General features: G+C 38.1%; 1 protein-coding gene and 1 long non-coding RNA gene across 20 annotated transcripts in view; both read right to left on the bottom strand.

The window, feature by feature from the left end:
• CAMK2D (calcium/calmodulin dependent protein kinase II delta) overlaps positions 1-13133 on the bottom strand; it is a 289432-nt gene that overhangs the window by 196131 nt on the left and 80168 nt on the right. The gene's annotated exons all lie outside the window — the stretch shown is intronic.
• LOC115652399 lies at positions 2640-6825 on the bottom strand. The gene is made up of 3 exons (XR_004000637.1): positions 6815-6825; positions 4561-4568; positions 2640-2740 (listed from the first exon to the last, which is right to left on the bottom strand). It is a non-coding gene; the product is annotated as an uncharacterized LOC115652399 (long non-coding RNA).

The raw sequence follows: 13133 nt of genomic DNA, 5'->3' as shown, positions 1-13133 counted from the left end.
CCTGTGGCACCTTATAGACTAACAGACGTTTTGGAGCATGAGCTTTCGTGGGTGAATACCCACTTCGATGGATGCATCCGACGAAGTGGGTTTTCACCCACGAAAGCTCATGCTCCAAAATGTCTGTTAGTCTATAAGGCGCCACAGGATTCTTTGCTGCTTTTATAAAAGGATTGTCTACCACCTTCACATTTTTCCCACCTGAGAAGCTAAAAAACAGAGCTAGAATGGTAAAAATTAACACATACACAGAGATAAGAGAAACTCAAACTCAAGAAAACAGTTAGGACAATTCTATTTGTTCTGAGTTTCATTTTTTAAAAAAGCCCTCAAAATGCAAGTGAGGAGCTTAAACATCAGCAAGATAAATCCAGACCTCTTTCCTGTGTTCTAAAGTATTTTATTAAAGCAAAATCTTTTTCTTCTGCTATTGCAAACTACTGACATCTATTCACACTAATAAATAGTTAACATGGTGGAGAAAGAACATGGGCTCCTAAATGATTTAGAAGACAGAAGCAATGGGAACAATAAGATTTTATAAATGGAAAGGGTTTTCTTTGAAAATACTATTTCCTGAGGTTAGATGTAGATAACTTTAATGGAACATGTAGCTAAAGAACATACTGAAGTATATGACATGTTCAGATTCTATAATGACTAATGAACTCACAGAAACCTGGAAAAATAATATACAATTTGAAACATTGAATTTGCGAGCCTGATTGTATGAATGGTCAGACTTGAACTCCTCGTGAATTACTAGGAACTGAATTACTAGGAACTGAAGGTTGTACCATTACCATGCATCCTTGTGTAGACGTGCGCTTCGTTGCTCGCAGTACAAAGTCTCTGGAGACCACGCTTTCACACACCAGTGCCCTTTTATTTCCCAGTATTTTCCCATCACCACATATATACAGCTATATACAATTCAATACCAGTCAAGTAGCCCCTTAGGGAAGAGTTTGCTCTTACAACAGCTAGGAGCAACAAGCCCTCACTTCCCTGTTCCCCCCACCTACTTCCTTCCTGCTAGCTTTATAGGCCATCCTCTCAGCAGACTCCCAAGTGATTGCTCTCAGGCTCCTTTAATGAGCTACACCCTGCCAGCTCCAGCCAGTTCCCCTTGATGGGAGCTATGCCAGCAGTTACTGAGCTATCAGGTTCAGTGCCTCTTAAGCCAGCACCCTGTTACACCTTGACAGTAGATTTTTCCAGTAGTTATTTCCTCCATATAGGCAATATCTTGAACTTGACATATGATTTCTGTGGCAAACGGCTTAAAGAATCTCCAAATATGTTTGGTAATAAATGGGCAAATAAACGTAGGAATTTGAGGGGACAGGATGTTGAGGAGATAAAGCGTAAAGTTTTGGAAGTATTTAAACTTATTTATACTGAATATACGAGTTCCTTGGATGAGGCCATAACACATTTTGTAAGAGCAGAGTTATTAGCATTGCTGTCCTAGCCTAAATTTCCTTTTAATATGGTACCCTGCACTTCAAATCCCAAACTGCCATCACAATATGCACGTACAAATCAAACTTTTCAGCATGACAAGAACTCCTCTTATTTCAAGTGTGGATGTGTCTCCATTGTAACAAGCAGCTATGCAGAACATCAACATCATGGTTGGTGCACACAGCCTGAGAACCTAAGTTCTTCATCCTCATCATTGCTAAGACCTCTGGATCTTCAATAAACTTAGTGGTTCATCCTAGAATGCACCTACACCCCAATGCAATCAGTGTGCCCAAAACTGAATGAAGTACTCCAGATGGAGCTTCATCTTGCATTGTGCAATAACACAATTTTCCCTTGCCATTTAAAAAAAAAAATTAATTCTTGATTTTCCTGGTATTCTTTGAGGCAACTGAACAACATGTTCCCATCTTCATGAGGCTTTCAACTTTTAGTCCCTCACCGTTTTCACTGTTAACACATTCCAGCGCCATAGCCAACAATAGGCAGGCCACTTAGAAAAAATTATTTGCTCAAGTTAAAATCACCCAGGCAGCTCACAGAGCACTCATCTTTCTAAAGATCATCTGTATTTACACTTTCTTTTAACTGTAGCTAACTGCAGGACTTCTAAAGATTTTCAGAGTCTTTCTTTGATCAACTGGACTAAGGAATCCAATCAACTGTTTGATCCCGGTTTGGCTTTCTTCATACCATGCAGGTACCTGAATGGGAAATCATCTTATTTCTATGACAGTTTAGGAATGCAAGCTATTTTTGATAGGCAATACATCTGCAACCAGAAAAAGCTTCTACACCATTCACTCTGCTGTATCATCTCATCATACCCAGTGACTGGGAGCTGTAACACGCAGGACTGCTTCCAAAATCTTAGGACTTTGGATACAGTGATTGTTATCAGTGACACAGCTGCAGCAGGGAGAGAAGGAAGAAGGAGATATGGCTTTCCAAGACAAGCTACACAGAGAGCGGATCTTGAATCTCTGAACTTCATTGTTTTCAAAACTGATCTAAGTTTGGGATAAATTATTTTCTTGACTTAAAACAAAAACAAAGCAAAAACAAAAACAAAACCACTAGGGTTGGCATTTTCAAAAGTACTGCAAAAGAGGTAATTGATGAAAAAATTGCCCGTGTTTATGCAACAAACTCTCCTTTCTGTATGATTGAGAACCCACACTTCATTAACATGGTTCAGTCATTAAGACCAGGATACAGTCCACCCAACGGAGCAGATGTCGCAGGCATATGGCTGGATCAAGTGTATGAAAAAGAAATTGATCAGTGTTCAAAAGGTCTAGAGGGTAAAATTGATAACCTAAGTCTTGATGGGTGGAGCAATGTCCACAATGATCCTGTTGTATGTGCTTGTGTGACAGAAGGGAATGTCTTCCTTACAGAAATAAATTGGTACATTAGGAAATGCACACACAGAAGAATACTTACAAGCAGCAGCAGTAAAAGCTATAAGAAACTGGGGAAAAAATGCAAATGTCTAGTACGCAGCTTGGTCACCCACAATTCTGTAAATGTATCCAAGATGAGAAGAAATTTAGAAGAGAGTCCCAAGCTAATAACATACGGTTGCAGCGCTCATTTGATGCATCTCCTACCCAAAGACTTCAGTGTTCCAGAAATAAAGGCAAATGTTGTTGAAATCGCAAAATACTTCCCTAACAACCACTTTGCACCAGCTGCTCTGAAAAAAGTGGAAGGAACCAAGCTAACTCTCCCACAAGACATGCTATGGAACTCAGTAGTGGGCTCTTTTGAGCACTGTATCAAGAACTGGCCTAATCTGATGACAGTTTGTGAACAAAATTGTGAAAAAATAGCACTGTCACAGCCAAAGTTCTCAACATTGGACTTAAGAGAAATGTTGAAAACATGCTGAGCACCCTGAAGCCTATTTCTATAGCCTTGAACAAAATGCAGGGAATAGCTGTTTTATTGCTGACGCTACTGAAATTTGGAAGGAACTGAGTAAGATCTTAAAAAGAGAAATATGAAATGACAGAGTTAAATTACAAGCATTAAAAAAAATGAATGGGACAAGCACTATCTCCAGCTCATTTTTTTGCAATTATTCAGTATCAGGGTCAAACGTTAACTGCTGGAGAAGAGGAGTTGGCTATGACATAGCCATCCAGCAATCATCCCTCCATAATGCCAACTATAATAAACTTCAGAGCTAAGAGTGACCCATTCAAGAAATATATGTTTGCTGATGATATTTTAAAGAAAGTCACACCAGTGAACTGGTGGAAGTCACTTAAGCACTTTGATTCAGAGACTGTTGAAGGAATAATTTTAACAGCAGTAGCATCTTCTGCTGGCGTAGAAAGAATATTTTCTTCCTTTGGACTAATTCATTCCAAATTGAGAAATTGTTTGGGAACTGAAAAAGCAGGAAAGCTTGTTTTTCTTTTCCAGATTATGAACAAACAGGAAAATGAAGGTGAAGACAACTGAATTAGCTGCAGAAGCCAATATTTTAAGTTTCTCATGTTGACCTGGCTGACAGTCAATTTAATTTTTGGTTTTTAAAAATATATATTTCATTTAACTATTTAAAACAATTTTAAAAAACTTGAATGTTTGAATAAATTCAAAAATTCACATGCTTGTTTTGTTAAACTATTATATGTTTGCTGTTGAAGAAAAAAATCCAGAATACATAATGTTGTTTTAGTTAAATATTAGGTGATGTTCTCCTAATACAGCATGGCAAGAAAATCCTCCAAATATTAAAGATTAACCTGTTGAACTGGAGATAGTTCACCTCCCAATGACTTCATAAATATCTGCTTCAATTACCTTTCATTCATTTTCTGATATAGCTATAAAACTAATCTGAAAAGTTTTCAAAATAAATCACTTTAAAAATGTATAGTGTGTACCTTCTAAAAATGAAACCTACATCTATCTCTGAGTTGTGAAGAATATGCATTAAGGTTACAACAACCAACAAGAATGCACTTCTGTATAGAAATCCATGATTAAATCAAGTCTTCTGACTAGTGATTTAAATCATGATTTAAATCAATTTGATTTAAATCAAATCCATCTTACCACAACTTCTGCAATATTGCAATGGAAGAAACTGGATGGCTCAACAGGCAGGTCCCCGGGCACTTAGGATTTTATAGGTCAAAACCAACACCTTAAATTCCATCAACAACCCATCAAACAGACAGTGCAGATCCCAGAGTACCAGTGGTATGCACTCAAAGCGAGTAACATCACTTAATAAATTGGCAGCTATATTCTAAATAAGCTTTATTTTCTTGGTTGATTTATGGAATAGCCCTTTTTAGGATACACAGCAATATTCTAATCATGCAGTCACAAAGCTGCTGCTCATTGTACCAAAAGCCACATCTGAAAGGAAAGGCTGAAATCTTCTAGCCTGAAAAAGTACGATAAAAGTCTTTCTAGCACAAATCCACTCAACTTTATCCACAAAGGAATCAAAAATACCCTTGTAATGGAAGGTTCTTTATGGTTATGTAGAGGTAGATTATTAATTTAGCTGTCCACCACTTGAAACATCAACTGAACAAGACTTTGTGAATGTTATGGTTGGTGAAGAGAAACTTTCTTTGCCTCTCACACAGCTGTACTGTAAGAAATGAGAAAAACTCCTTATAATAGAATAGTTTAGCATCAGTCTGTGACATCTACCACTTACACAAGGAAGCACTCAATATCCCATTTCCTCACTAAATCATTTAAAATAAGAGATCTGCCTACAAAAGATACTCTACAGCAATGGCACAGAAGGAGTTAACTGGAGCTCTTCTTTAGGAAGTAATCTGGTAGATATAGTAAAGCATTTGAAAGATTTGAGTGCTGAGATTATAATAAGATCTTCTATGTACACATATTGCCATGTACAGAAAAGAGCAACGCAGAGAGTTATGAAAAATACTGTGCAACCAACCACAGAATGTAATGCAGTAAGACTGCCTGCATTTTAGCAATATTTTAGCAGCCACAAACTCAGTTTGCATTCTTCTTTGGAGGGTTATCAAATACAAAGCAGCTGTTTTTAAGAAAAACAGTGACAAAATCAGATGATGACAACCTTCTTAAGAAATACATGAGGCAGAGAGAATCACTGTGCATAGTGTTAAATGTAAATACTTATGACCTACGAGTCTATTGTATGAGACTGAAATTGCTGCCACTTTCATCTGCTTTGCTCCTGTTCAAAACCAAGGAACGTGGTTTACATGTAATTTAAGAGCATCAAAAGAATATATTTTGAAGACTCTTCTCAGCCACAATATTCTCTGAAAAATGGTCTAATTCCCTTTCTAAAATTAGGACCAATAAATTACATGAGCTAAAATCATTAATACAGCATCTATGCTACCAAGCCCCTGCCTGAGTGTGTTAATTTGGAAGAGACAATAATTTACAGAACCTTTGACATGTTGCAGTACAGTGATTCATAGACTATATGAGAATTCAAAAAACAGCACAGTAATTCACAGAACAGCTAGCAAACCTCTGGGTTTTCCATTAGTGGATTTCAAATACCCGAATGATTAAAAAAGACAGAAGACCCACAGCCCCCATCCACTTATCATTAAAACGACGGCAAATGTAGTAGAATATTGGTTCTCAGAATTCTCATAAATGGTGCTCTTTTTCAAATCAAATTCTTTAGCATTCATTCCCTATTCCTGGGAAAACATTTGAAATTCAATCTTTATTTTCTCTTCTCTCACTGGTGTTTATATTTGTGTCCCATTTTTGAGCTGTAATGGATATATATACTAAACAAACTACTACGGACATTAAGACAAAGGCATTTAACTGAACCCAACTTTCCTAATACTTCCTGACTGTAAGCACTTCCCAAGTGGTCATTATTGTAAAAACAACTTTTCCATGGATACGCCAAACCATAATGGATGCCAGTCTACAATAACGGGAAACAACAGCAGAGTCAAATCTCATTTCTGGGCCATTGGTCAAAAGCATCAGACAAGAAATTAGAGCACAAGTTTGCCTTGAGTTACTTCTGTAGGCATGCTCTGCAAATGACTTTTGAATAAGAAGGGCAAACAAAATGTATAATATTAATTCAAGATGCTTTGTGATCATTGAGCAGATGATAAATAAAAACACCTGCTGACTTTCATAATTCACCTTTAAGGCGTAAAGACCAAAAAAGCTGTAGAAGCTTCCAACAATAGGAACAGACAAGAAAACACATTCTCAGATAGCTGTGCTTTTTTCGGGCTTTATTCCTGTCTTCTATTTTAATATTTTGCCCTCATAAAAAGTGCCAAATTGATAGACTTGGAGACTAAACCTCTTTCTACAAAGCAGGTATGACACAGGCAGAGGCTTATCCAAACTACCCTACAAAGCACTTCAACCCTGACTTTAACTCACTAATTTGAAGGGGGCAAAAAGGCTAGTTCAATCTCTGTTCAGTTCTTGGCATTTCTGCTGAGACTGAAATTCTTTTAATATATATATATATAAAATATTTGTCCTCTAAAAATTGGATAGAAACCACAAGCACATTTGACATTGAGCACTGAGCAAAGAGAAAATAGTAACCAAAAGTGATTCCTATTATTATATTTACATTTTCTTTGAGAGTGCCCAAAATTGTGTTAGGTTTTTAACAGGTCTCTAATTAGGCTCACCAAAGAGCCTATTATCTAAATACTGACTTGGGCTGGATTTGAACCAGTGACACAGAACTGAAAGGAATATTTAAAAACAAACAAAGGAAAAGAACTCCTTGTGCTCTGCTTTCAAAATGAAAAAAAGAAGGATTCAGTGAAGGGACTTGAGGAGAGATGGCATGGTTTAAGTGTTCGGACAAAATGACTGTTTTAGCTGCTGAATGTTGACTGAAGAAGGAATAGAGGTGAGACTAAGGGATGCTTTATGGATGGAGATTACAGTAATCCAATCAAAAAAGAACAATGAGGATCCAGAGTTTTGGCAGTGGAAAGAACATGGAGTGTGTTTTAGAAATGTTACCGCTACTGTTGTACAAACACATGCAAAACACCAATCCTAACCAAGAAAATTTTTGCTCATGGTCTAAAAAGCAGCAGCAGCGACAAGATTTGGCAAAAGCTTGGTTGTGAGGAGAAAAGGCTCAGGAGAAGTCAAAGATAACGCCAAGGGTGCAAGCTTGAGTGCCAGGAAGCATGATTAAATTGGCAAAGGTGAGAGCTGAAAGGAAGTAAGGGAAAAGTTTTAGAAGGAAAAATGGGCTCAGTTTTTGCCATATTAAGATTAAGGGCTAGGTCTTCCATGAGGAGCTATTGGAAAAACAGGAAGAGATGCAGGCCTGGACAGACAGTAAGAAGTCAGATGTGGAGATGCACAGTTGAGGTGATGAGAGAGACCATTATACACAAAAGTTAAGTATCTGGTGTAATTTCATCAGAAAACAAGTGTAATTGACTAAATACTTTCACTTGCATTTGGCATTCAGTGAGCCTGAGTCTCCACCTCTGCTACACCACTTTTGTACCAATGTTACTCAACTTCAGTGGGGTTACACTGATATATAACTAGTATAATCCAGTAAAGATTCAGACTCAGAGGTAGCAGAAACAATATTAACATTTATTTGGAATTCTCTGGGGACTATCAATGAGAGTTGTTTTCACTTACACCAGGGCTCAGTACTTACTACACTAGATAGTGCAACCATATACAATTTGTGCTTGTGTTTTCAGTGCTCTTGTAAGTGATTGTATTGTAATAGGAGGTAGGGTGGGAGGGGACAGGGACAAAGACTGGATAATTGACTCCTACAACATCAGTGATATATGGTGGGGAGACAGATTAGTGGATTTCATTGTTTAAGTTTTACTAAGAAATATGGAAAGGTCAATATTTAAAGTTTCAATTTGCATACCTGGTTTGTGCAGATTAAGATTTTGGAAGACAGATTAGGAAAAAATCTAAGATTGGAAAAGGCCCTTTGGGGGAATAATATGAAGGAAAGTCCAAAATCATGTCTCCTAGATTTAATTTTTGGAGCCATCTTAGTAAATAGTCTGTAATTACAATTAGTATTTTCTGCTGAAACTGTCTTCATTTCTTAGCGAGTTTCTGACTCTGAACCTTTTTACGTGTCCCCATTTAGTAACAATGAGTGCAAAAAAATGTACTGGAGTGTGTGTGTGTGTGTTGCTGCCTGATTGTGTACTTCCTGTTCCAAATTAAGTGTGTGGTTGACCAATCAGTTTGTAACTCTGAGGTTCTATTCTAGTTATTTTATCTGTTTGGGGGTTGGGTGGTGGTGGTTGTTGTTTTGTTATTGAGGTGTTGGGAGGATTAATTAGTTAATGTTTGTGCCAGGCTTTGAAGATGAGCTGAGCTGATTACTGCTGTTCATCTTCTCAGGTATGACTGTATTGATTGTCCTTGTGCCATATTCTCCCGCTGTTTGAAATTGCTTTTAATGTATCTTGATTTATACAGCTCCTACACATGGCTATAAATGGATTTGACATATGTTTAAGACTTATTCATATAAACAAGAATAAAGCTAACATATCTCATCCTTCCTAAAATAACCACCCCCAAATGGCAAATTAAGCCCACCTGTTATACCCTCCCCTCAGTAGCCTGGGGAAATATGTGGCTTTGTACTGTGATCTAAAGATTCATCAGCTTCAGGTTCCATTCACATCCAAACAGGGAAGGAAATGAGTGCAGTTCCATCACAAAAGGCAGTGTTGGGGGGGGGGGGGGGAGAACAGAATGAGAAAGCGGTCTGATAAGAACAAAAACATAGATCTGGTGACTTTTATTATGGTTTTGAAAGGAAATTTGTTGACACTATCAAAGTCTGAATTTTCATACAAAGGCCAAAAGCTGGGAATATTAAAGTGCGTCAACAAAGCACTTTTTTTTTTAAACTGTATAAATACTTAAAAGCACACGGTGTTTCCTTTTAATTTGTTGATAGTGCTACAGAAACAGAGATGTTCATGCACTACGAAAACGAATTACTAAAAGATCATTTGACTTAATATTTACTGAACAGCAGAAAAACAACACAGAAACAAGCAACAGATAGTCCTGTGGCACCTTACAGACTAGCAGATGTATTGGAGCATAAGCTTTTGTGGGTGAATACCCACTTCGTTGGATGCACCATGAAAGCTTATGCTCCAATACATCTGCTAGTCTATAAGGTGTCACAGGACTCTCTGTTGCTTTTTTTTTTACAGATCCAGACTAAGGCTAGGTCTACGCTGGGGGGGAGTCGCGAATAGTGTAGCTGAAGTCGGCGAATCTTAGGTCAATTTACCCGGCCGTGAGGATGGCGGCGAGTCAACCACTGCCACTCCCCCGTGCCACGGTGGAGCTCCGAAGTCGAGGCAGAGCGATCAGGGATCGATTTTATCGTGTCTACACGATCCGGAAGGTAGTGTAGACATATCCTAACACAGCTACTGCTCTTATACTTAACACAGAAACAGGTATCTATTTCCACATAAAACTGCTCTACAGCAATCATGACAACCAACTCACACAGACTTTCATATTGAATAATAATTCTATCATCTTTCCTTTTAAAATGAAGTATATTATGGCTAACTCACTTTATTATATTTTTTGCTACACTGCCAGGATGCTAAATCTTTGCTCATAAATATAGCAGATCTCATAAAATCTATTAAGGAACACAAACTGCAATTTAACTACCTAAAGCTTTATTCTATTCCTAAGAGACAGCACTTAATCACTTCACAAGGATTATGTGCTTTACATTACAGCAGTCTTTGATATAAGGATTCTGGAGTCATAATTGCCTGAACTACCTAAGGATACTCCTATTATGAAAAGTAACTAAAAATAACATCATGATCATCCATATTGATTGCATCTCATTAATCTCACATTGGATTTGCTCAATTTACAAATTTAAAAAAAGATTTTTTTAATAGCCAGCCTTGCAAACATGGTGTAGGATCAGAGACTCAAGCTGGTTTCTTTCACCTTCTAAAATCATGATCAGTAATAAGTAGGCAAAATTATGTCATCAAAGAGGATGGAGCTACGCTGTTCTCAGTGGTGGAAGATGATAGAACAAGAACCTATGGTCTCAAGTTGCAGTGGGGGAGGTCTAGACTGGATATTAGGAAACACGATTTCACTAGGAGGGTGAACCACTGGAACGGGTTACCTAGGGAGGTGGTGGAATCTCCATCCTTAGAGGTTTTTAAGGCCTGGCTTGACAAAACCCTGGGTGGGATGATTTAGTTGGTGTTGGTCCTGCTTTGAGCAGGAGAGTGGACTAGATGACCTCCTGAGGTCTCTTCTAACCCTACTATTCTATTATTTAGATAAATCTTCCTGTATCTTTCATCTGATTTTCTATTTTAACAGTCAGTCCACCTTAAGGAATTGAACTGTGGACCTCTTGATCTAAAAGCATGGGCCTCCACCATTTAAACAGAAATGTTAAGTTCCTTAGTTGGCATCTGTAGCAGACTTATTAACCTCTTATGTGGGGTAGCAACTGGGAGGCAGGAAGGAGATACACTGTTTCTTGACTTTGTCATAAGAAGCAGCTTGATACATGATTACGTTTTCAAATAGTTTAAAATCCTCTGCCATTTTTTCTATATGGTGCACAAATCCTAGTCCACGTTTCTCAGTCAGTTCAATTTGCTCATCTAAATTGGTAATTTTTGAGGATACTTTGTCCATTTTACCAAGACTGTTTGTCAAGGAGATATCAGTAAGGACCTCACCTGAGAAGAAAAGATATTCATGCACAGCGAACCTCTAGGTTAAATTACTGAAATGTTCTTTAATTCGATGCTTGAGAGCTTCTGCTATTGCAGAATACAGCTGTTGCTTAGTGGTATTTCTTGTAACACATATGCTTCAGAGCCCGCACTGGCTTCCATTTCACCTTTGAAAACATATCTAATTATTAGTTTTAACATACAAGCCCTTAATGGTTTGGTTCTGTCTACTTCAGAGACCACCCCGCTGAGCTTAACTTTCCTCATGCCCTATCCCAACAGCAGATATGAACTGAGGCACTTGAGGTAACAGCGTCCCAGTAAAACAGTGTCAAAACTAACTCACTGTCCTCCTTCAAATCCCCCCTTCATATTCTCCTCTCTTGTGAAGCCCACTATAAACTTAACAATGGTTAGGCTGCTGCTGTGCTGAGACCACAGCCTGTCATGCTGACCAATACTGCCACCTTTGGGTATGTCTACACTTTGAGCTGGAGGCATAAATCACAGCTTGATGAATACAGTGCTAGCTGTGAGAGAGCTAGAGAGCCAAAACCAGCAGCCACGGCAATGTGAATGGCAGAAACAGCTATCAGCTGAGTATGTTTAATCTCTCAGATTGGATCATATTTAGGGCAACTAGCTCCTCCCACGGCTCATGCTGCAACAGGCTACACTCTATTTTTAGCATCCTAGTTAATCAGAGCTAGCATGGGTATGTCTCTTCAAATGACCTTCGGCTCAAAGTGAAGACATACCTATCGTTTCCTTGTATTTCTCCCATCTGTCTGTTGTTTCTTGTCTTATACTTGGAATGTAAATTCCTTGGGCCCTGGACTGTCTTTTTGTTCTATGTTGGTACAGCGCCCAGCACAGTGGGATCCTGACCCATAAAACTGGGAGCTATGATATTGCAAATAATAATAAATAATCCAGGGATGATGGCAAGTCATTCTGAAAGGAGGTTCCTTGAACCTGACATTTGCTCTCTCACTGGTACAACCTACCCTGAGTTTGCTGATCTTCCAGACACATTACAAGTGCCATCTATTTGCACAAATTTTGCCTAAGGAAATGATCTGCTGTGCTTCTGTGTTTGTTTATTTGCTGCAAATTTTTAAGAGAGGGTGCCCATTATTGCACTTTTCATTGAGTTGTAGAGGTTCTGGCTGAAGTCAATGGATTGAGTGAATTGGTCAATCAATATTTTGTTACTGAAATGAGCATGTATTCATTCTGCACATGTACTTGTAGGAGTAGATTACAAAATCTAACACATCAAAAAGAAAAAAGTCATTCTTCAATACACTTAGTCTCTCTGTTCATTAAGACAATGGAAAACCCAATTCTTTTATCCAGCTTCTGGGAGAAATTCTATCACCTGCGGGGTAGGTTGGACTAGATAGCCGTGCTGGTCCCTTCTGGCCTTGGAATTTGTGAATCTATGAGTCTCCCATTTCATTTCTCTCCTTAATGGGCGAGCGCCTGCATTGTCCTTAAGCTCACCAGCAGGGTCTACATGGACCAATTAATTCATAACCCACTAGTGCATAATCACACCCCAGTGAAGTGCGCTACCCCACCATATAGACAGACTCTAATTCTTATCTATGATTAAATATATATTCAGTCTTTTAAAACAACATGCAGCTCTCTGGTCCTGCGTCTTTCAGGAATAAAGCTGAAGTACACACTGATATGCGATATTATATGAAAAACTACTTTTCAGTTATTGTTGCAATAATATGTATGTAATAAGATGTTTAGCATCTAGGTAATAGTCTCTATATATGTATAGGGAAATGTATGGAACACTGAAAATTTATTTAGCTGAAAAGGTAAAACACAAGATTTAAAGACAACCATTATACAGTATTTCAAAATCTTAAA

The sequence above is a fragment of the Gopherus evgoodei genome, chromosome 5, assembly GCF_007399415.2.
Source record: "Gopherus evgoodei ecotype Sinaloan lineage chromosome 5, rGopEvg1_v1.p, whole genome shotgun sequence".
Lineage (NCBI taxonomy): Eukaryota > Metazoa > Chordata > Testudines > Testudinidae > Gopherus > Gopherus evgoodei.
The sequence above is the reverse complement of the archived record's forward strand: the minus strand, read 5'-3'. Positions and strand labels throughout refer to the sequence as shown.